This window comes from Tympanuchus pallidicinctus, unplaced genomic scaffold (assembly GCF_026119805.1).
Source record: "Tympanuchus pallidicinctus isolate F22 unplaced genomic scaffold, pur_lepc_1.0 scaffold22, whole genome shotgun sequence".
NCBI classification, from domain to species: Eukaryota; Metazoa; Chordata; class Aves; order Galliformes; family Phasianidae; genus Tympanuchus; species Tympanuchus pallidicinctus.
This window is the reverse complement of record NW_026294739.1, coordinates 13,641,809-13,664,406: the sequence shown is the minus strand read 5'-3', so window position 1 is coordinate 13,664,406 and position 22,598 is coordinate 13,641,809. Positions and strand designations below refer to the sequence as shown.

General features: G+C 43.6%; 1 protein-coding gene across 8 annotated transcripts in view; it reads left to right on the top strand.

Moving 5' to 3' along the window:
* The window catches only part of LPP (LIM domain containing preferred translocation partner in lipoma), a 310,262-nt gene that overhangs the window by 262,858 nt on the left and 24,806 nt on the right, over nucleotides 1-22,598 (top strand). The gene's annotated exons all lie outside the window — the stretch shown is intronic.

Below are 22,598 nucleotides of genomic sequence, written 5' to 3'. Positions count from 1 at the left end.
ATTCTTAACACATTGATGGATCTTCCTTTAAACCTCGGAGTTAGAGTCCTTTTCATAAACTATTGATTTTCTTGCCCACTGTTAAATGAAGCTCATTTTAAACTGAAATCTAGTTTAAAGTTGGTAACTATAGCATGCACGTTCTTCCTCTATGTATTTTCCTGCAAGATTTTGTGAAAGCCAATGTACCACCAGTATGCTGCATAGCATCTTTTATTTACCCAGATGGTGGAGTTTCATTGTTTGTTTTTGGGGGGATGAAATGGACTTGAGGCCCTTCCATAATTAGACCTTATTTTTGAAAGCAGAAATTTCTGGTATGCTGATAATTAAAGAAAGAATAGATATTTCTGAAAATGCTACTGCTATCTAACTGTTTCATTCTATTTTGGTGAAGGCTTTTCAGTGGGATTATTGCTGAAATGCTGAATATAAAAAGGGGCAGAATTTGTCTTTTTGTAGCAGTGATAAGTGAGTCATGGTAATTGACTTTTAAAACCTAAATGATTTTTTGATTGAAAAATGTACCCCTTAAACATTATTTTCTTTTTTTTTCTTTTTTCTTTTTTTTTTTTTTTTTTTTGTTAGCACTATAATGATTGTATGATAAAAATTCTGATATCTTAGGAAGCTGGTGCCCATGTGCAAAGCACTGCAGATTTCAGGAAGGTGTGTTCATAATGCGAGGGGAGCATCTTCATACAACAAGTTAAACATCTCACTCACTTCAGGATGGAATTGACTTCATCTGCTTGCTGATTGATGCTTTTCCTCTTTTTTAAATCAAGCAGGCATTCTTCACTACTCATCTGCGTTAGTTTGGGAAAACATCTGCATTAGCCACTGTAGTAATGGTTTAAGATTATTTAATCCCATTACTTATACACTTCATTAGCCTGAGTGAGTTGTTGGCAAGGATTCAGTAAACTTCCTACATTGGGAGATAAAAGGATAAAAAAAAAAAAAGGAAAGGAAGAAGGATTCTGTTCCTCATTTTCTTTCAAATTTATCTTCTATCTATTTAGGGGATAAAGGAATGATAATTGCCTGGTTGCATCTGTGTTTGTATGTTCCACGATACGGCTTTGCAGCTCTGAGCACAGAGCAATGAGTAAACGTTTAATAGCTTTCTCTTATATAATCAGAGGAGGCCTTTAAATGCTTACCAATGCAATCCACAAAGAAAAAAAAAAAAGGTTATGGACTTCACCCAAAACACTTCTGAATCCATCTGCTGCTGCACATGTAGGGGAAAGGGTGGCCCTACTGATAAGTTGCTACATATGTGTAGCTTGACAGCTAGTACTGTGAGTGGGGAAAGGAAAGGAGGAATCTGGCAATCTGGTGGAACAAGAATAACTAACCCAAGCAAACACCAGACTATTGCTCCTGGAAGAAGCAAGTGTTGGGTGACTGTCGTTACCCCTCAGACAGCTTGGTGCTTTGCTCTGCTGAAGGTCAGATTTGTGAAGGGTTTGGGCCCTGCCTACTTAGGCTCAAAGAAATCTGTGTTGGAGCTCTGTCTGATGGATTTTCAATGAAACGATGTCTGTGTTTGCTTCAGTGGGATGGCGAGTGCCTGAGTGCACTGAGGGCCCAGACTGAGTTTGCAGGTTGCTCTTGCAAATGGACGTGTGGCCCTTAAATTGCTGGGGCATGGTCTGAGTGCTGTTGTTTTCAGATGTGTGATGCTGTCATACTGAAGCCAATTAGAATTAATCACCTGCCTAGAGTGTAACTTGCTTTTAAGGATTTTGCCTCTAATTCGGTTTTTTGAGTTTTCTCAAATTTCACTCTCAGAAAATAACCTGGAAATGTAGAGTTCTGAATAAAATAATGGGGTTGAAGATCCCAGACTCAGGTTCCTGTGGGCCTGAAACCCCATGGAACATAGGAAATGCATGACTGCCTTGAGACAGTGCAGTGAGCCAGTGGCTGTGGCCAGCTCTGGAAACAGGATTCTGTACTGGTATACATGTGAGTTAATTGATGATGCTTATTTACTGGTCTGCCTAATTCAGACCAATTTCTACCTCTCATCTCTACCTCCACATGTTCAAAACTTTTGACCTGCTGTGCAGACCACTAGGCCAAGCTGCTGCATTAATATTAAGGGAAGTCAGCTCCAATTAATTTGCCTGGTCTTGGTGTATAAATTCATGAATTCTTGTTTTTAATAATTCCCTTGTGTGACTCATGGCCATACGCACATTGAAAAACAATGCAAAAATAAAAATACACTTTTTTTCAACAATTAGAATTGGCTAATCTTCTTAGTTTGTTACATGACTCTCCTTAGATGTGGTGGAGTGAAGACATAATTAAGATTACTGTGAAGAGCTGTGTTTAATTAGTATTTAGTCAATACCAGGCTTAAATAGCCTGCAGAAGTGTTGTTTCTTGCTTTTGTTTCTGATGTCATTAGTGATCCATTAAAGAAGAAATTCTGCAGAAGTCTGTGGATTAATATCAAAGGAAGTCAGTCACCTGTCTGAAGATGTTTACTGACTGGAATTTCAATACCAGAGTTCATTTCTTTCATAAAAAAATTTCCCCTACCCAAAGGCTGGTCACTATCATTTCCTTATGAATGCTGTGAGATCTGCTGCCAGTGTGTTTGCTGGTTTTGCTCTACATCCAAGGATTCTTTCATTATTAATGTTATTTCTAAAAGAGTACCAGTCTTCTCCATTAAAACACTTCTGCTCCTGCTCAACTAAAAGCAACTGTAAAAAAAATAAAGTGTTAATAGGAAGCAGATGTCTCCTAGTCATTACGACAGTCAAGCAACATCTGAAATATCACAATGGGGTTTCCATTGTAACCAGCTCACTGCTGTACATGTGATGAATACAGTGTCTGTAATGTGTTATCAGTATACTTTTCCACTCCCTTACAGGACAAATTACTGACCAAAAAAAGAAAACACATTTGGTTTGCTTCCTCTAAAAAGCTGAAGAGATTTTAGCACTGGGTTCAGTGTAGAGAAAAGGTTAAGAGTAACATCAGTGGAACTGTTGTTATAAAAGATTGAAGAGCACAAAGTTAGAGCAATGCCAGCTGTCCACTTTCCAAATACAGTGTTATCATAAGGACTGAACACAAGGTTAACCAGACACACCAGTTTGGCAAGGGTGATGCTGCTGTTTTGTGAATGGGGTGTTCTCTGATGTCCTGCTGACTTTCTCCAGGACATGGAAATTTCCTTCTGTTCTTTCTCCCCTTTCCTGGCGGTTCGGTGTTTGACAGTGGGAGATAAACTCTCTATGAGGTTGAAGGCTGAGAGGTGCTGAGCACCTGCACTTAGCACAGAAAGCAGCAAGATCTAGCAGATGTTCTTGGTGACTTATTTCTTCTGCCATGTCTGAGTCAATGCAACCCACTGCTGGACCTGAGGGAAGTGTCACAGTGTGAAGGAGATGAGGAAGCAGAAATAGCCGTGGTCAGATGAAAAGGAGTTCAGAGAAGTTGTGGGCTGAAAATGAGGAGCGATTGAAGAAGGGAGAAACCGTGACTCATGCCTGTCTGCCTAAAGCAGGAGAAGACAGAGGGTGTGCTCTGCAATTTCATTTGGAAACCCAGGGAAGGAGATCCACCGTTTCTGTGGCACAGTGAGAGATACTGAGAGTATAACCTTACACCAGCCCCGGAGATCACTGTATGAGGTTCATCTTTCCATGGCAGTGAAATGGTGGGAGTGCTTGAAAGGGCCAGAATTTTGCATGACCGAGCACTCTGACCACTGCTGTTCTCCAGCTTTAAACACAAGATTGTAGCACTCCACTTCTTTCACTAGTTGTGTATTTTTGCACACAAAAGAAGTAATAAGAGGCAGAAACCTTGAAAATATTAACTTTAGCTTTCTGGCCTATCAGAAGTGTAGTTCAGTAGAAGAGTGGATATTAGGGGGAGCTTCTCCAAAAGAGCAGTTGGGCACTGGCACAGGCTGCCAGAGAGGTGGAGTCACTGTTCCTGAAGGTGTTCAAGAACTGTGGAGATGTGGCACTGAGGGATGTGGTCAGTGGGGGTGGGTTGGGGTTAGACTTAGATGATCTTAGTGGTCTTTTCCAACTTTCATGATTGTATGAAATGCTGTTATTTCAGGAAATAGGACAGCTAGAGCCAGTGGAACCACGGAGCATGCTGGAAAAGCTTAAATTTGCTGATCATTGGGCAATTTCAGTGTTAAATCAATTTGTGCTCGTGGAAATCTTTGGTAAATATTGCTACTATCTTTAGTGCACATCTGGCGCTGTAAACCTCACCCAGTGTGCACACGAGTGTGGCTGTGCCAAAGCAGGTACCTTCTGTGCGTGTGATTTAAAGAGAGGTTGATCCCTGCAGTAAAATCATATCTATTTTTAAAAATAATTCTGCAATTTGTAAGCTGAGATTATAGCACTAATTTAGCAACCATGTAACAATTTAAATTGGACCAGAAAAGACAAACTATAATTTAAAGATTTTTTTCCATGATACAAGTTTTCTTCTTTTTAAAGTAAAAAGCCTTTTATTCTTGTTTTTGTCAAGCAACGTATTGAATTTGAGAGTAATTTATGGAAAGTGCTGCCAGCATGGTATTGCGAGTGCTCCACAATTTGAATTTAAACTGCTCAATGGGATCATTAAGACTATTATGCCTGCTTTCCAAAGAGTTTGAATTCAAAATGACAACTGGAACAAAAATATAAAATAAACTAAAAAGAAGTCATGCACTCTTTACGTGGTGGAATTTTTCTGCCCTCGAAATATTTCATTGAGATCAATGCTCTTCTTCAGTCTCCTCCTGGAAAAGAGCTGGTGTTGCTAGTTTTAGTGCTGCGTTCCTGCGTGAGTCATCAGCAGCAGGGAAGCTGAACCTGTGACCTGTGGATCTAAAAGCATTTCGTCTCGGCTGCTGGAACTGGGATGCAGCTTGGCAGCAGTGGGCTGCTGCCCTGGATTTTGTACCCTCAGTGGAGGAGGTCTGTGGGCATTGCAGGCACAAGGCTGGCCCAGAGTATTGGTTTGCTTACAGGTACATTTGGATCCTATTGGTTATTAGACATGATGATTTTGTTAGTATAGACCCAACTGGTAATTCATAAAGAATCATAAAATCAGTTGAGTTGGAGAGGACCCTTAAAGGCCATCTGATCCAACCTCCTGCAGTGAACATCCACGGTTCCATCAGGTGCTCAGAGCTGCATACAATCTAACCTTGGGTGTCTCCAGCTCCTTGGGCAACCTGTGCCATTGCTGCACTACCTTTACTGAGGAAACAAAGCTTCTTTACATCCAGTCTAAATGTCCCTTCTTGTAGTTTGGAACCATTTCTCCTTGTCCTATCAGAGCAGGTCCTGCTATAGTGTCTGTCCTTTTCTTTGGAAAAGCTCCTGGGTAACTGGTCAGTGTTATAAAACTGAAAACAAATCCAGAAGACTTTAATAGCTCTTACTATTAGTAAATGGATGTATTTAAAAAAAAAAAAAAAAGAAAAAAAAAAAAAGAAAAAACAAATGGAAGCTGGGGGAGGTTAGGTAGGCATAAGCTTGGTGCTGCTACTTTGAGTGGTAAATGGTCTTTTGCAACTAGAGCGTAAAATAGAGGAGAACGGGGTGCTATTACAGAAACTGTCCTTGGAACTTCTAAGAGTCCAAGTCTGGGAGATACAAAAATCTGTGTGAGAGAATGTCAGTGAAACAACTTCTATCAAAACTGGGGTGGATGCTGAACTTAGCTGACCCCTGAAGCATGCATTATTTTATTTTTTTTTTTCTTCTCAGTGGCCTGAAAGCTGTTACAGGGGTTGGGTCATGCCTCTTATTTTGTCACTGCACTGAAGGAAAAGGTTTCTTTCAGAGGGAATAGACAGGCTTTTTCAGTAATCTCCTTTCTAAAACAAAATTATGAAGGGGAGAAAGCATACCATGAGATGATGAGGTATACTGTGTAGCAGCTCTCTGGAGACTCGGAGGGTCATATCAAAGAAGGTAGGGCCAATTCATCTCACTGTCTAACAAGGGCAGGACAAGAAGTCTATGAACTGAGGGGAAACTCTAGGGGTGTCTTAGAAGATACCGAAGCATCAGCCCTATCAAGAATTGCACCGGTCTCACCTTGGCAGCAGGTTCTCTGAGCTGGATCAGACAACCGTCTGCAGAGGATGACATAAAGACAATAAAATTATTCTTAGCGCAGCAGGATCTGCTTGGCTAACCAGTCTGAATCACCTCATGGGTTTAAGGGTGCTGTATACCCTACTTTCAGCCTATGGTCACTGTTTGCCATCATGTTGTTCAGTTAATAAAGGCAAGTGATTGAAACAGGTAATGGGAGGATGAGGCCCCACCTTGGTGTAATTGACTTTCCAGAGAATTGAGTGAAGTGTTGCTTAAGAGGAAGACTGGCTTTGGGTTGCAGGGTAAAACAACTTGATGATAACAGCATTAGCTGGGAGATGTTTCTGAAAGTTACCACGGTGCTGGACAGCACGTAGAGGTGTGTTGTAAGATCGACTGTGAGGGAGGACTGATTCACTTGGTCAGAGATCTCTTGGCTGGTCACAGTTGTGCTGGTGATGGATGGGCTGTAGACTATGGAGAGGTGTGTGATATCTGCAAGAACATGTCTATATCAGGTGAAGATTCCTCTTCTACACTTGGGTTTGCTTAAGTATTCTGTGGTGGTTTGGTAGAATCCGGGTCTTTTCTCCTGTGTATGCTGGCAGCTCCAGAAACTTCAGTTGTCTTCCTGTCTCTGCCTCAAGTTTCTGTAATTACGGACATTTTTCTTATTCGATTATATGAACATTTATTTGACATCTGCAATCTAGAAAAAGTGTACAGTGGGAAACTTAGTGAAGAGAGTTGTTGGTATGACTGAAACGAGATGACACTGTGAAGGACTGGCTGCTGCCACTCAGTAAATTTCTCACCTCGCAGGGTGAATTCTACTACTTACGTATTCTTAGGAAAAAAACAGACTCTCTGTAGGACCATAGGAGTTTTATGGCTCCTGGCTATACATCTGCTTATGGATTATACTGTAGTGGAGGGAACAGTGACGTGATTTAGCAATGACTTTGAGTTGTGTTAAGATTTCCCTTTAGAAGTATCTAATGCTTGTGTATGCCTTTTAGAGCTAACAGAAGCAGCTTATAAGACAATAAAAAAGACTCACGCATGAGCATCCTTGTAGTAATGCGAAAATCTTCCTCATTTGCAGTTAAGCATAGATGGGTATTATAAAGCAAGCTATGTCTAGTGCTTATAGCATTCATCTCTGCTTTTCTTTTGGTTGTAGTTTGTTGCCTCCTCAACGCTATTGCTGCTTTCACCCTTTTTGCTACCTGAATAGCATCTAGATATCCCACTCTAATAAACTATCCTTATGATAAGCCAGTGAACAACAGGCAAAACAGTCTCATTTCAAAAATACCTTCCTGGTAAACAGCAGCGGGTGGGTGGAGAGAGTGGCGGTGTTGCCCACTTGTTGCAAGTAAAGAACTGTGCAAGGAACATTAATGCTGTTTAAGATAAGGCATGGATCTCTGTTGCTGAGGCACCTTCAAGGACAGATGGTGCAGACATCTGTAAAGAATGGTTAAGAACTAATTAATTGAGCTTTTTCTGGGTAAGGACAGATCCAGTGGTCTTTCCTGGCCTCTGCTTCTGAGCTCAAGCAACTTGTCCAGGACCACAGACACAGCCTGCAGTGTGCAGCATGGGCCTCCCATGTCCCAGTGTCCAGCCTAGTTGCAGTTCAGCCTGCAGAGATCTTCGAGAGAAGATGTTACCTTTCTTTTCTTCCCCTTCTCAAATCATCCTGCAGTCAGGGGATGTGACTGTTGCTGTTAAATGAATGGGAGCAAGCAGCTGGAAACTGAGTGGGGTCTCTTGGGAAACAAGGAGGGTGGGAGGTACCTTGACAGCTCTCTTCCATGAGTTTTACCGCTTGCTTACAGCCCTGTATAGTTAGTTATTGCTTTAAACTGCTGAAGGCAGTTGTTTTGGAAAGATGCTGATTTGTTTGGAAGAGGTCCTGCAATATAAGTGTGCATTGCCATCAGATCCGTGTATTATTGAGTTTGCTCTGACCTGGTCAGTGTAGTAGTGTCAAAATGCTATAGTGTCCAGACATAAGACAGAACTCATCTAAGAAAGTACCGAGTTAACACAGTAAGCAAAATCTTTTGGTTGTTTTGCACCACTGGTGTTATGCTTGCAGAGCTGCTGGTAAAGCCCTGGCCTTGCAGCCAGGCTGTGACAGCCGCCAGCAATAAAGCTGAATCTGTCCCTGGGTGTGTGTGGATTTAGCAGGTATGATTTACCCATAGAAGCCTTTCAGAGAACAGAAAGCCTTGTCCTGCCCTCTTACTTTGGTCCAGACAGCAATTTGCAAGCCCAGCTGCCAGGGAGGCGAGCGGGCGTTTGCAGCTCGCCACTTCAGCCCCGTCTCCTTGGTGAAGCCACACTCTGAGGAATTTGCTCTGGCAGAAGCTCAGTCTGTGAGGCGATCCTCCCTCTAGCGTCCTGCCTCCGTTTCTTCACTCCAGGACATCAGTTTGCCTGCGTGCAGTGTTTATTTGCAGGAGAGGAAACTGTTTTACTTGCCATCGCACACACACAAACCCCAATGGGCTTGGTAGATTTCTGGTTAGAAAAACAAAATTGTGCCAATTTAGGGAAAGCACAACAAGCGTGAATGATGGCAAGAGAAAAAGTTTGTTGATTCTAAGAGTATCGTGAGCGTTTGGTGCTCGTGGAGGGTAAAAGCAAATTGCAAGTGTTTTCTCTCACAACTGTGCTGCTCATAAAGCCGTGGGCCAAGAGCAATATTGACAGAAAAGGTAAATCATCCACTGGGGTATTTTGGGCAGAAGAGGAGCAGATTATAGCTTGACTCTGGTACTGCTTAGCTGTTGCATTTGCTGGGGACAAGCCGGCAGTTTTGCACTGGCAGCTTGCATGGCATTGGTTAACGTAGGCCATGAGACCTGCAGTCCGTGTGCCTGCACCCATCACTTGGGGACCGTCTGCTGTGTCGGGGCAGAGATGGCGTTGTGCTGCAGGGAGCAGGCAGGCATCTGGCTGGTTTGCAGTGTGTGCCGAGATGTGCACGGCATTGCCCCTGCTTTTTCCTGGCAAACGCATGTCATAAGAGCACTGCATGGGTTTCTCACAGCAATCTGTGACCCTCCAGCAGGCTTACCAACAGCTCTGAGGCAGTGCAAGAAGTGCAGACATGGAACCAGTGGCAAATGCCATGCGACGTGCCTGTCTCTCTGAAGACTTTCACAGTCATCAAAAATTGAATTTTGTGAAATGTTCTGTACAAAAACTTTTGTAACGTGTGTGATTTTAGAGCAGCAATCAAGTATAGAACAGAGATTCGAGAGGCTTCTTCAGGCACCCCAGGAACAAGCGGCTGCAGACGCTGGGGACTGGAAAAGATCTTTGTGTTGCTTTGTTTTGGTTTTATTGTCTTGGCTGAAGCTGGCTGCTAACATTTCATAGTTCAGCTCTGTGGCTCATCGTCTTTACATCCATGCTGTTGGACTCCCTAAGGCTGCTGGCTGGGCCTTGTGTTGTTGCACGATTCTAGTGTTACCTAATGCTCTTTATATAGGTATTTTCAAACTACTCCAAAAATCTAAACAAATAATGGTTGTGGTGCCCAAAGCCAACCAAACCTGGATACTTTCCCTCGCTTGTTAAGGGAAATACACAGCAAGTTTAAAAACAGTGTTGAAATGTAAATTAACTTTCAGATGTTATCAGGAATTGAGATTTTAAGGATGGATATTCCATTAGCTCTTGACAATGTAGCTTTTTGTTTAAGGACATGTTTGAACCAATACACCATTTTGGCGTTCCACCAACAGAGGTATCTGTGTAAATGCAATCTGTGTTAAAGCCAGACAACACTTTTAAAAAATTATTTAATATTTCCTACAGCAAGCCATCTGTGACTGGTCATATTTTAGGAAGCAAGTGAACATCACAGCAATGTTTCTCGCTCTATTTGAGTAACTTTTAGACTTTTTAAATTAAATGTGCTGCCAAATATTTATGTTCTGTTGTGAAAAGAAAAATATTTGTTTGACATCCCAATCTCCCTGGCAGTTTGCAGTCAGTTGCTCCTCTTAGGAGCTACTTTTTTTGTTTCCTCGTGGGTAGAGTAAGGTAAAAGAAGGGTGCACACCTACAGGGGAAGTTCAGCTTGGATATTAGGAGGAAAAATTCTTCTCAGAAAGAGTGGTGAGGTATTGGCACAGGCTGCCCAGGGAGGTGGAGGAGTCACCATCCCACAGGGTGTCTAAGGAAAGGGTAGATGTAGTACTTAGGGACATGGGTTAGTGGGCGATGTTGGTGATAGGTGGACAGTTGGACTAGATGATCTTGGAGGTCCTCTGTCATCTTAATGGTTCTGTGGGCAGCCCTGAAGATGCCCTCTGGCCTCACTCCTCAGCAGTCTGTAGTGCTGCAGCATGTGATGGGGCTTTGCAGGAAACAAAACAGAGGTTGAGCCTTCAGTCTTCACCAGCAGGCTGTGGTGTGAGAGAGGGCAGGTTGAGCACCATGTTGTGCGCACTGATGGGTGCAGAGGTGGCAGAAGAGCCACCGCAATGCAGGTGACCATCCCATATTCCTGCCAATGTGCAGAAAGCTCAGGGTTTCCCAGAGAAGCGAAATGTTGTGCGGCGTTTTGCAGCACGCCTACCACAGACACTGCAGCCATCACCAAGGCAACCCAGTTGCCAGAATTTAACGGCAGGAAGGCAGGGGAAAAATTAGTGATGGCCTAAATTATGGCTGGCAGATAGTGCTGAGCCTAAAGCACATTGATGGGGCTGAGGTCTGCTCTAAGTAATACATGACTTGCTTTCAGTAATGATTTTCACAGAAAGCTTGTGTTTTATCCTGCTCCACAGATTTATGGCTGGCTTAAACTTAATCACTCTGATGTAGTGAAATGCATTTGTTCAAGGGCTCAGAAATCGGTGTGATCATTTTATTACACAGACGTGCTAATAATGCCAGTCCTTGAGGTAGTCCTGAAAGAGTTAATTCCATTTTGGAAAGGCTGAAGCATGCTGAAGGAGTCCCTGGTGGCCTAGCACCAATTTTTGCTCAGTGCTCTTTTGGAACGGTCCATATAACTTACCTGTACTTACCACCCTGGGACTACTGCAGCCTGAGCAGTCCGGATGAATCACTGCGCATCACCTGTCTACGTGCCTATTGCCTGTAGTAGCAAAGCCATGCGTAGAATGGATGTACTCTTACTTACGTGCTGGGAAGAGGCCCGTACAGCGTAGAGAAGGAAGAGAAAGCAGTCCAGATTCGCTCTATTACCTCTGACAGGTTTACTTTCACTGTGGCATGGCAATAAGATTAAAGTTTTATGGTAATATTACCTCCATCCAGACCCCAAAAAAAAAAAGAGGCATAAAACCTCTCTTCGCCGCCGCTTGGATTTCAAACTCTTTTATAGAGCCACTGCATCTGTTAATAAAATCCTTAATTCATTCTGAACATTTTATTGTCACTTCAGATAAAAGTTTAATCAGATAGAATTATTGCCCTTCTAATATTCCCTTAACCTTTGCATTTTAGACTTGAACCATATCGGTTAAATTTTAAAATCTCTTTTTTTATGGACTTGAATGCCCCCATCTCTGTTTTAGAGGGTACTTTTGCACAGAAATGCCATACTCTGTTTTGAGGTCATGTGAAAACTTTAAAGGCTCTAATCTGAGCGCTGCTCACTTTCTGTTGAAGTGTCTTGCATGCCCTATTAATTACTTTAATGGTGACATGCTGGTTTAAGGGAGTTCTTTATTAATACCACTAAATCTTCTTTTATTGTTGTTTAAACACTTTTTCTTTCCTTTATGTAGATGTATTTAATCCTTTCTGTCTTTAAAATAAATGAGTGCATAACTCCACATGAAGCGCCTGACGCTTCCATTTGGCATTCTCAGGAGGGGGCAGAGAAGCATTGCACTCCCTTGCCTGCAGCATCTGCATCCCGACAGAGGCTGAGAAGCGCGCATCTCGACTTGTGTCTGTAATCCAGTGTTAGATTGTTGTGATGGAAGTAATGTTTAACATTTTATTGCTGTCTTTCCAGAAATAACGTGCCGCGAATTCGCTTCTGCTATTCCAGAATGTTGAAGTTTCAGAGGTCAGTGTGGCTTTCTTGTTGGAAAATGTAGCGGCCCAAGTTCGAGAGAGGATGTGTTCATGTCTGAGCCCTTTCCTAGCATGGAGAGCACATCAGTGTGCTCTTCCCAATCACAGCTCTTCGACTGATATGCTGGTAGTTCAACGTAGAAATGAATAGCATTAACTGAACCAGCTTACTTTAAGAACAGCCGTTCTTGTGAACTAGTCAGCTGGCAAAGCACTGACATCCCTGTCTGCCATCGGGTTTTAGTCTGTCAGATCTCTATCTTTCTATGATTTTATCTTTTCAAAAGTGTGTATTTTGATCCAAATTAGTTGCAGATTTTCTTGGTCTGGAGAAGGGGAAACAAGATATGAGAAAAGCAGTTATCTTTGGGACCCAGAGAAACATATTTCAAAAGCACATAAGTGACTGAACAACTAGATTCTTCTTGGTCTGCCAACTCATTCTTGACAATGAGACTTGAACTCCTGGCAGCTAAATCATCTTGTTCTTCAGTCACTTCTGAAAGTGTTCCCTTCAAAGTGTTCCAACAGAGACTGAAGATTCTTGAACAAATAACTTTGAAAACGTTTCACCAACAGCAACAGTTCTCCTCTTTCTCTTTTCTTTCTTTCTTTCCTTCCCCTTCCTCCCTTCAATTTAGGGGCAGGGGATCGATTTTGCAGTCTCTTGACCTCTCTTCTCCCAGATGACTTCTGTCCCCTGACCCATTTGTGTCCAGTTGGGTAGTAGAGTTTCTGTGCACCGTTCCAAAGCTAATATATACCAGTATGTATGCACAGACTTGCACAGATTGAATCCAAAGTCTGAATTCAGTCTGAAATGATTTGCTATCTGCCTGGAACAGGTCTGCCTTTCTCTTGTGAACTTGCTCTCAGGTTTGTCCAAATCACTCAGCAGTTATCAGTGGCACATTTTGCTGCTGGGTGTCTGAGGCCTTTTGCTCACAATTGCTATTTTAATTTCAGAAGCAGTCAGTATGCTCATGCACTTATACAGCACTAAATGATAGCTTTTGCATTTTCAATTTTTGCTAAATAGCACCCTTTGCTTTTTCGAATCAGTAGCTAATTAAATGGCAAGATAAAGTGCTGTTTGGTGGGTCACAGGTGTAGAATCACTCTAGGTTAGACAAAGGACCTGATCCTGTAAATCAGAGTAGTCTAAGACATCGACCTGCTTGCACCGCTGTTGATTTGACTGTGTTTCGATTACTTGGTGGGAGCTGGATCAAACTTTGGTGCCCAACACTTCATGGCTAATGACAGGGTAAAAAGCACGGACCCTATTGCATAAAATAGCCATCTTGTAGGCAGTCTAGACTGGCTACAGTAACATTTTTCATTTTTGAGAGAGTAAGATGAGTAAGGAGGATTCAGGTGAATTTTTGTGGAAATTCCCTAAAACAAACTGAAAAAAATCATTAAAAATAAAGCATTTTTTAGCTTGTATTTACTTCCCTTTTCCCTCATGGATACCTTGTTTATTTTTTAAATAAATAATCATATTTTAAAGCAGTGTAAATAAATTGCAAAATGTGCTCCAATGGGGTGGATAAATGTATTCCATCTGCTGGGGAGTGATTATTAAATAATTCACAAGTGGCAAACCCAGGAGTGGTTATCCATTTTCCCTTCATTCATGGGCTTGTTTTTTTTTTTTTACATCCCGTAGGAGCTAATTATGTTTTCTTTGTACATAATGTTTAATAATTTTTAAAGTCTGGCACTAACCCCTCCATCTACAGATTCTTCACATTTTCCAAAATATTTCTGCGTGTGTCTGCATGCAGTGGTTGGCAGAGGAAGATGTTCATTACCTTTCTTCCCCTTTTTTTTTCTTTTTTTCCCCTGTGTGTGTTGAGAGGTAGGTATTGATGTCTAAATTGTGACAGGGAACTAGGAAGCGAATTTCTTTGTGTTGAAGGGAGTTTGCTCCTGCACAGATGGTGAGTGGGACCCAGCCCAGCTCAGACCTTTGCATGGGAATCTGTGACTTGAGGGCTGTGACAGCTGTCAAGGTTTGGCTTGAACTTCAACCTTATGTCAATAGGAAGCAATGGGAGGAAGTAGGGCATGCGTTTGGAAGGCCCTGTTGCCTTTCCCTCTGTGTTAGGAAGAGTTTTGTTATCTTCTAAAGGACCAGGAGTGAGCCCAATGAACCCAGCTCAAGGGTAAGCAGGAAGCAATTACCCAAGATAAGCGTGAGCCAAATCCCACCAGTGGGAAAACTGCCATCAGTATGTGGCTTGGTGGGCTCTGGGTCTGACCCTAAGGAAACTGCTCAACTTTTCCTGGTAGCTAGCAGCCCTGGAGGCCTCACGCGTGAGCTTTGAGCAGGCAGGGAGTGTGGCTGGGTTGAGGATTGGATGAGGCTGGCACATAGCAGGAGGCTGCAGAGTCAGCAGCTGGCACCTCCAGTGCTGTATCCCATTTCAGCAAGGTTCCTGTTCCCATAACTGCGCCTGCATTATAGAGCAGAGGGTGAGGGACCACCATCCCATGTTGGTGCCTGAGGCCCTGCAGTCAGAGCTGGGCTCTACCCTGGGCTGGAGGCTGATGATTGCAGTTAAAGGACAATCCCTAACTTGATGCTAAAATGTGTAATTAGCCACAGGAAATTCCTTCTTCAGCTGATGAAGACAGGAAGGTAAAAATGTCTCTTAATTCTTTCAATATTTTTCTGGGGGGGTTGAGCAAATCTGGCTGCCCTCACCAAAGGGAACAGCATACTGCTTCCAAGCAGGTAATGCTCTCTGCTGCGCTCTCACGTGTCCAAAGGTCTGTGCTGACTGCCAGGGAGGGCCAAAGCCCTCTTGCTAAAAGGCAGAGCCACGTTTTCTTTTTCCACCTTCCTTTTCCACATTCCCTGTAGGCATACACAGACTTTGGGTTTCGGAGGAGGCTGTATTCTGTGCTGAGCTGCAGCAATCAGCTTCTCCCTGGGACAAAGAGCAGACCCCAATTATTTAGTTTTGGCCGTGATTTCCAAATGATTCTTGACCTGGGAACTCCTCCTTTTGTTATACTGCTGATCCCTTGTCCTAACCAGGGAGCAGTCTTTGGAAAGAAAAGCAGTTTGGGTGTGAATTATTAGTACTTTGAACATTTTGCTTGTTTGTGAAGAACGACCCTTCCTTCCTTCCTTCCCAATCTCGTATTCTGTGTAGCTTCGTTATATTCAAAATGCTATTCAGAAATAGCATTTCCCATGACTATCACCTATGCAGAACACAAATTTTGCTGCTTTCAGTTTAGGACTAAAGTGCTGCAACTATTGATGGTAACACTGAGTCTGGGCTCCCTTCCCCATCTCATTTCCTGCTCCAAATGGTCAGTAACTTTCACTCCTGGCAACCATGCACCAGGTTGGAAGAGCACAGGGGGGCTAATATCCAGGTGATGGAATTGTGGCAAGTGATGAAATTGATTTCACTGCATATGAAGTTGTAGAGTGAATGAACAGTGTGTTCATTCACTGGATTTGCTGTGGACATGAAAAAAAGAGGAGAGGCTGGGGGGAATAAGATGAGGTGTGTTAGCAAGCACAGCAGCTGCAGGAGGGGTTGTGTGAGCACAAGGCATGCTGGGCTGCTTTAACTTAAACCTCAGGAAACTGGAAAAACAGCTGAGGAATGGAAGGGTGTTTGAAGGATATGGCTGGAGTTGGGGAGTACAAAATTACTGCCATGCTGGCTTTTCTATGCCTGAGGCTCATCCTTACATTAGCAGTTCTCCAGGAGACACCTGCGTTCTGCTTGCAGACCTGGGCTGCTGGCACCTCCATCGAGGTGTCATTTTGTTTTGCATTCATCTATGTCCTTGGATTTATCCAGGACTGAGCATTGTCGCTTGATGGCAGGGGGAGAGCAAGCTCTAAGTTTTGTAGAAAGCCGAGTCCAGGATGTAGATGTTTCCATGTTGTCCTGCTTTCTTGTCATCCACATGGACTGCTTTCTCCCTCTGGATCTTGTTGGCTTCAGGTCACCAATTCCTGCTTTTGATATGTTTTTTCTGCCTATTATGGTGACCTCTTTGCTGCTTTTGCTCCCTGTCAAGCACGTAGCGAGAGAAGAGGTTGGCACAAACGACAGCTTAAGTCCAAAGGCAGAGCTGGGAAGATGGCTGTGTGCTAGATCTGTTGCACATACCCAGAGGCGCTGAGCACTACCTCATGCTGTCTCTTTGGTCGTGGCGATGCTGACAGCACCTCTGCCAAAACACACACAAAAGGCATTGCACAGAGGCCTCCTGCAGCAGCACAAACGTTCCGGATTCTAACACAAAGCCTGTCCACTGGGCTGTAATGTAATGTAGCATGTATTGCAGTGTGCTGTTAAGAAAACCGTAGTTGCCAAATGTTTCTGTTTTTATATAAAGCTATTCCAGCAAGGCTGTTATCTGATTTTTTTCTCTGGTACTGAGAAGAGTGGTTGAATCAGACGAGAGACCTTGTGGGTGGAATACATTATGTCCAAAAATCAATCATAAGGTGAGGTAGGAATAGGACTGAGTTTATTTACAGTCCGTTGACTTTTATAGTTAGCATCATTTATTAGAGAAGATGAAGAAGACGAAGAAGAAAATTAAGCAGAGGGCAGGGAAATGTTTCTTTGTGATATTTTTGTGCTTGGCAATGAAAAGAGATGTGTGTACGAGCTGACAATTTATCTTCTGCCCTGAAGAGAAATGACTTGTTCTCAAATGGGCATGAAATGAAATAGTGCAGAACATGATAGGAACTTTTCTGAGTAAATGGGTCAATTTCCTGTCATTCTCTCGATAATTGTATGTAGAGCACACTACGCTCCAAACACTGGCAAATGCGATTTTTTTTTCCCCTCCTGTTATTTTACTCTTCTTGTAAATGGGTGGAAAACATATTCCAGTGCTGGCACTATTATAATCAGCTTTTGCCGGTGGCTAATAGCAGTCCATTTTCGGTGAATGCTTATTACCTCCAAGCAGTCCAAGACACTACATAATAACCCAGCGCTGTGTAGATTGGTACTGCTAGGAACAAGATGTAGTTATAGGGGCTCTATTGCAATGCCCCATCACAGCAGGAAATTCACTCATCCCTTTATCTTCTCTTTCCTAATTGCAAAATGAGCCCTAGTTCTGTGGCTGGGGAAGGAACCTGGTTTGCCTTCTGAAGCTTTTTTGATACGGCTGGGGGCTTTCTACCTTGCTATCTGCTGGCAGATTCCTGCAGTTTCCTTTGCTGAAAGGAGGCATAGCTGCTACGGAGGGGACGCAGATTCAAGTCAGATTCACGGAGGACTGAGATGATTTTACTTTGATTGTGATTAATTAAAAATAACAAAAGTGCCGTAACAGGTGTTCAGCGGGTAATGATTAGGGCCCCTCTGGCAAATTGGGTGAATCACGTTGGTACAGGTTAATACAATGACAGAGCCTTATGAGTGCTGTTGAACCTTGATGTGAGGAAGCCTGTAGGAAAAGAGGGAAAATGTTTTATAGGGTTGGCCCTCACGGCCAGGATTCTGGCTGTGGGAATAGCTGGATGAATCCCAAACATTTGATTTCAATAACTTTTTCCAACCTCTTCACTCCAAGTTATACAAAGTCTTGTCTTATCTAGCCCATCTCTTTGTGCGTAGCGTTATGCTCCTATTTCGAGGTTGTAGAAAGGATAAACACAATCCCAGTCTGATGAGGACTGCAGATACCTGAGCTGTGTCTGCATCACTTGATGGGGCTTCAGAGCCAGTGTTGATGAACATGGGGGTTAAAATCTCTCCTCTCCAGTCACTTAGGGGCATATGCTCAGAATTGCAAGAGAAAAATGAATTACAACTAAAGCTGGCCAGAAATGGCTGTTTTTTCTCCCCCCCCCTTTGCCCTCTCCCCAAAAAAAAGAAGAAAAGAAAGGAAGAAAATCCACGTTTTGAAGGATGGAGTCTTAAAAGCTTGAAAAGAAATCCCTGAGAACAGGTGCTGTTTTCTTTCTCCCTGCTACTGAAAGGATGCTTCTCAGAACTGTGTCAGAATCAAGACATTTCCCATGGAAATCTCTGTTTGGGTTAGGAAGTTTGGGACATTCCTATAGTCAAAATGCCTTCACCAGCCCTAACTGCAGCCCCCCCCAGGGTCAGTATCACCTTTGTTCTGCAGTGAGGAGCAGGTTTCATTCTGAAACAAGTTGTATTGGACCACACAAAAAAAAAAAGTATTAGGTTTTTTTTGTTTGTTTGCTTTTCCTGAAAGAGGTATTAGTTTCAAGGCTTATAAACTACCAGACACATTTCAAACAACTCCCTTTCCTTTCTATGGTGTAGAAATATGAAAATTTCTAGCAGGTATCTGTAGGATCAGGCAGGTCTGTTTGTCTTTTGTATATACGATTCATGCAAATGAACTGGAAATGAGGATACCCACAGGACAGCTCTTCAGTAACTTCTGCCTGCTATCAGGAGAGCAAACCCACTCTGAATCAGCAGATGGGAAGTATGCTTATGGCTGCTTTGCAGAGTTGGCAGTGCTTGACTTTCATGTAAGGCTCCTGACTCCATGCAAGTCACGAGGAGCTGGAAGTAAATGGTCTCTGACCTCTGTCACCAGGGAGCTGAGAGAAGTGTGCGCTGTCTATTCCACCTGTCTTTGGAAATGTGCAGAGCTAAAGGACTGATTCAGAAATCAGTTCTGCTCAGTAAGTATGGAGTAACTGCTGAGGGAGGATAGGATCAGCCCACTGTAAAAGCCACTGGGGGAATTGAGTCAGATTTCGGCTATGCTGCTACTTTGACCAGAGAAGAAGATCTAGTGACTCTTACTTGGAGCAAAATACAAAAAGATCAAGGGCTGAATTAGTCATTTTCCCCATGTTACATAACAATATTTGAGCAAACATTCTTCTCCCTGAACATTTAAGTGCATTGCTTGAATAATCACTGAAGACAATGTGGTAATAATATGTTCCTTATGTGTTGGAGGCAGAGCATTTATTCTGGTTTTACTTTTGTAAGTGTATTAACTGACTTGTTTTTTGTTGTTGTTTACATGCAGGGAGTTGAGAAGGGCTGTTTTGTCTTTTACTGTTGTTATTTCTTTAAGGGAGCACATTTTTTGTCCATTATGGAGAGACGAGTGGGTTTCTATTAAATGGGTCTGATGCTGGTGATGGAATTCCTCCCAGATAACTTCATCTGGCTGGAAGACGCACGCTTGGTCTAACATGTTCAACTCTTAGGATTAAGGGTGGAGACTTTCAGGTCTGGTACTTTAACCAGCCCCACCTACAACCTTCTTGCAGTCACCTCAGTGTTGGGGTCACCTTTGCTTGGTATATTTAAGGCAAGCCCCATCTGAGTACCTAGAAAGTAGGCTTTCTTCCACCTATAGCTCCCGAGTGGCAGAGTTGTTTAGTCATGCTCTAATTCACCCTCGTTCAGGGCTGACTCCACCAAAAGGCAGCGCTGACCACTTTCTTTGAAGACACAGCCAGGAAAAGAAAGTAGAGGTGTGGTACGCCCAGAACGTTTTATGAGATATGTGTGGTTAGGAAATTCTCCCTAGAGGTGGCTGACCCGGCCTTGAAACCTCTTCAACTGGAGGGCAAAACCACCCCAAAATTGCCTTTTCTTTGAGGTGGGGGGGAGGGGAGCTGCAGCTGCTGGGGAGAGGCCTTAGTGCAGCTCTGGCTGTAGCCAGCATGCACAAAATATACCCCAAGGTGGGAAGGCTCCTCTGGAAGATGTGGGTCAGCGGCATGCCTGGCTCTCATCCCCACCACAGGCTCCCAGCCTGCTCCAGCTCTCTGCCTGCAGAAGCACAGGGCTAACGCTGCAAAAAAGGTGGACGTGGGTCCGACACCATGATGGGTGCAGCAGTGCTGGAGAGATACAGCTCTACAGGCTGCAGTGCTACCTGTGGGGGAGAGCAGGGCTGGAAAGGAATGGTGAGTATGCTTTAGGGAGCCGGTCAGAAGGGAGACTTACCGTCAGACTTGAAGTTAACAGGGTTAAAAAAATTTGGAATGAAAAAATGTCTGTGTTAGCTCCAGACAGAGATGAACCCTGGAATCATGGAAACCTTCTGTTTCACTGCTGGCTTTGGGAGGAAGTTTTGGCTTTCTAAGTTACAACATGACTGATACCTTCTACTTGTATTTTTGAGAATCGTTTTGCTGTTGTTGTACTCCTATGACTCAAATCCATTTGAATTTTTCCCTTTGAACCATGTGTTTGTATGCCCTGGCTAGCCTAGCATTGCATTTGATATTCTGGCATTGGACAGTGGAGGATAGAGAAGTGTTTTTCCACTGCTACCACAGCGCTCTTCAACTTAGCATTGCAAACTCCAACTCTTAGCATAACCCACTGCAGAATCACAGAATCGTTTGAGTTGGAAGGGACCATTAAAAGTCATCTCATCCAACTCCCCTGCAATGAACAGGGACACCTACAGATCCATCAGGTGCTCGGAGCCCCGTCCAGCCTGACCTTGGATATCTCCAAAGATGGGGCACTCAGCGTGCTTATTTGTTCTGTCACTCCCCAGGAGGACCAGACACAGGGACTGTGTCACTGAGGCTGGCACTGCTGAATAGAAGAATTACAAGTACAAGAGACAAGGCTTACTCTGACACCTCCCTCTGGCCTTCTCCCCACTGGAGCATTTCTTTTGTGGTTAGGTGGGGTCTGTCCTTTGAATGATGCAGTGAGAGTGGGGAAGTGGTCTTCACCTACCAACAGACTCTTCTCACAGTCATTTTGTTTAGAGTGCTGACCTGAACAGAGGATATTTAGGGCAAGCTTTGAATGAAATCTGGAAGACATCTCCCAGTCTTCCCCCGGCGTTGCAGGAATACAGATGTCTGATGGAAGCATCTCTTGTCTCCTAGGCAAGCACTTCTACAATGTGTAGGTAAATATTTGCTGGCCAAAGGGAGACAGGCAGAAGTGATGCTATGGTTGTAAGATTAAGCTGTGCCTGAGAGAGGATGCCAACCCTTGAGGCATGCTCTAAGAGCATGCAGCAGCTCCAGATCTGAAAATAAGGCACACAAGGGCGTGCTCCATTTATGACTCGCCACCAACCCCACGTACCCAGCCAGCATTGAACCATCAGTGTGTAAATGGTCATGTGAGTTGCATGGTGATAAAAGATAGAGGCACCTCAGGGACTTCATTGAAAGTCTGCATGTTTTCCCCCCCTGCCATCTGTACCAGCTCCCCAAGGCTTTGAGCTCAGTCTGCTGCTCAGTCCTTTTGTGCTGCTTTTGCAGCTGGGCAGGCCTTGAGGGGCTCTGTAGGGTGTCCACCCCATGTAAAGAGCATTTTCACCACTGGGATCTGCAGTGCTGGTACCCAGTGGCAACTCGGCCAACCCATCTCCTGATGCCCTGGATAGTACTGGGTCTGCCTTGCTTTCTGAGAAGTGTTGCCTGCAGGGCTAAAAAGGGGTAAAAAACTATTTTTGGTTGCTGCTTTCAGCTGCCCTGGCTCTAATGTGCCTGTGTAAGTGCGTAGCATTTTCATACCCGTGCTGTTTGCTTTAACATGTCAAACAGCTGATATTTTTGCAAGGCTTCCCTAGCTCCTCCCTCCCTGCTCTTTTTTTCTGTCTCTATAAAATAATGCTGCTATAATCCATTTTGACTCAGCAGGATCCCTTTCACGCTGGCTAATCCCCATATATAGGCATCAGTTCAAGGAGATGCACCAAAACGCTGCAATATTTTCCCTAACATTTTGTTTAACCAGGATGACATTATTCAGACAAATTAATTCCTCCAAGACGTAAACTTGTTCTGACTGAGTGCTGCAGCAGCTTCCCTGAGAGCAACAAACCATGATCTGACATCTTAACAGCTCTCCACATGGTCGGGGGGATCTTGCATAAAAGATCTTCAGCTGTGCATATGTGCAAGGTGCAGCTGCCCTTTCTGTAAATAGATTTCTTTTCCAGCCAGCTTTAGGTGAAAAATATCTTTTTCTTTTTCTTTTTTTTTTTTTTTTAAAAAAAAAGAGCTTTACAGGATCTAAAGCACAAGCTGTTTTGGAAAATATGAATGTTTTCATATGGCATATGAAAACAAAGGGTGGAGGCTGCCCTGCTCTCTGAAATCCTTGTCAAAGACTTGAAAAATAGGGGGTCCAACTCTGTCATTCTAAACTAACACGTTCCTACATGGGGTTCACAGAGCCCAGTTGCACATGCAGCCAGTATGTGCCACCTGTATGTGCCAAATGGCAGCTCCTGTGGGAAAGGGGGATGGGGAGGGGGAGGAAAATGTAATGTAACCAGCCATTCATAAGGCTGTCAGAAGAAGGAATTCCTTGCGCCTCAGGGGCAGAATTGGAGCACAGGTCCCAGCCCGGGTAAATGTTGCTGCTTTTATCTTGTGCAGGGTGGATGTGGAGGAGGCAAGCTGCCTCACTGTGAGCACCAGTTCTT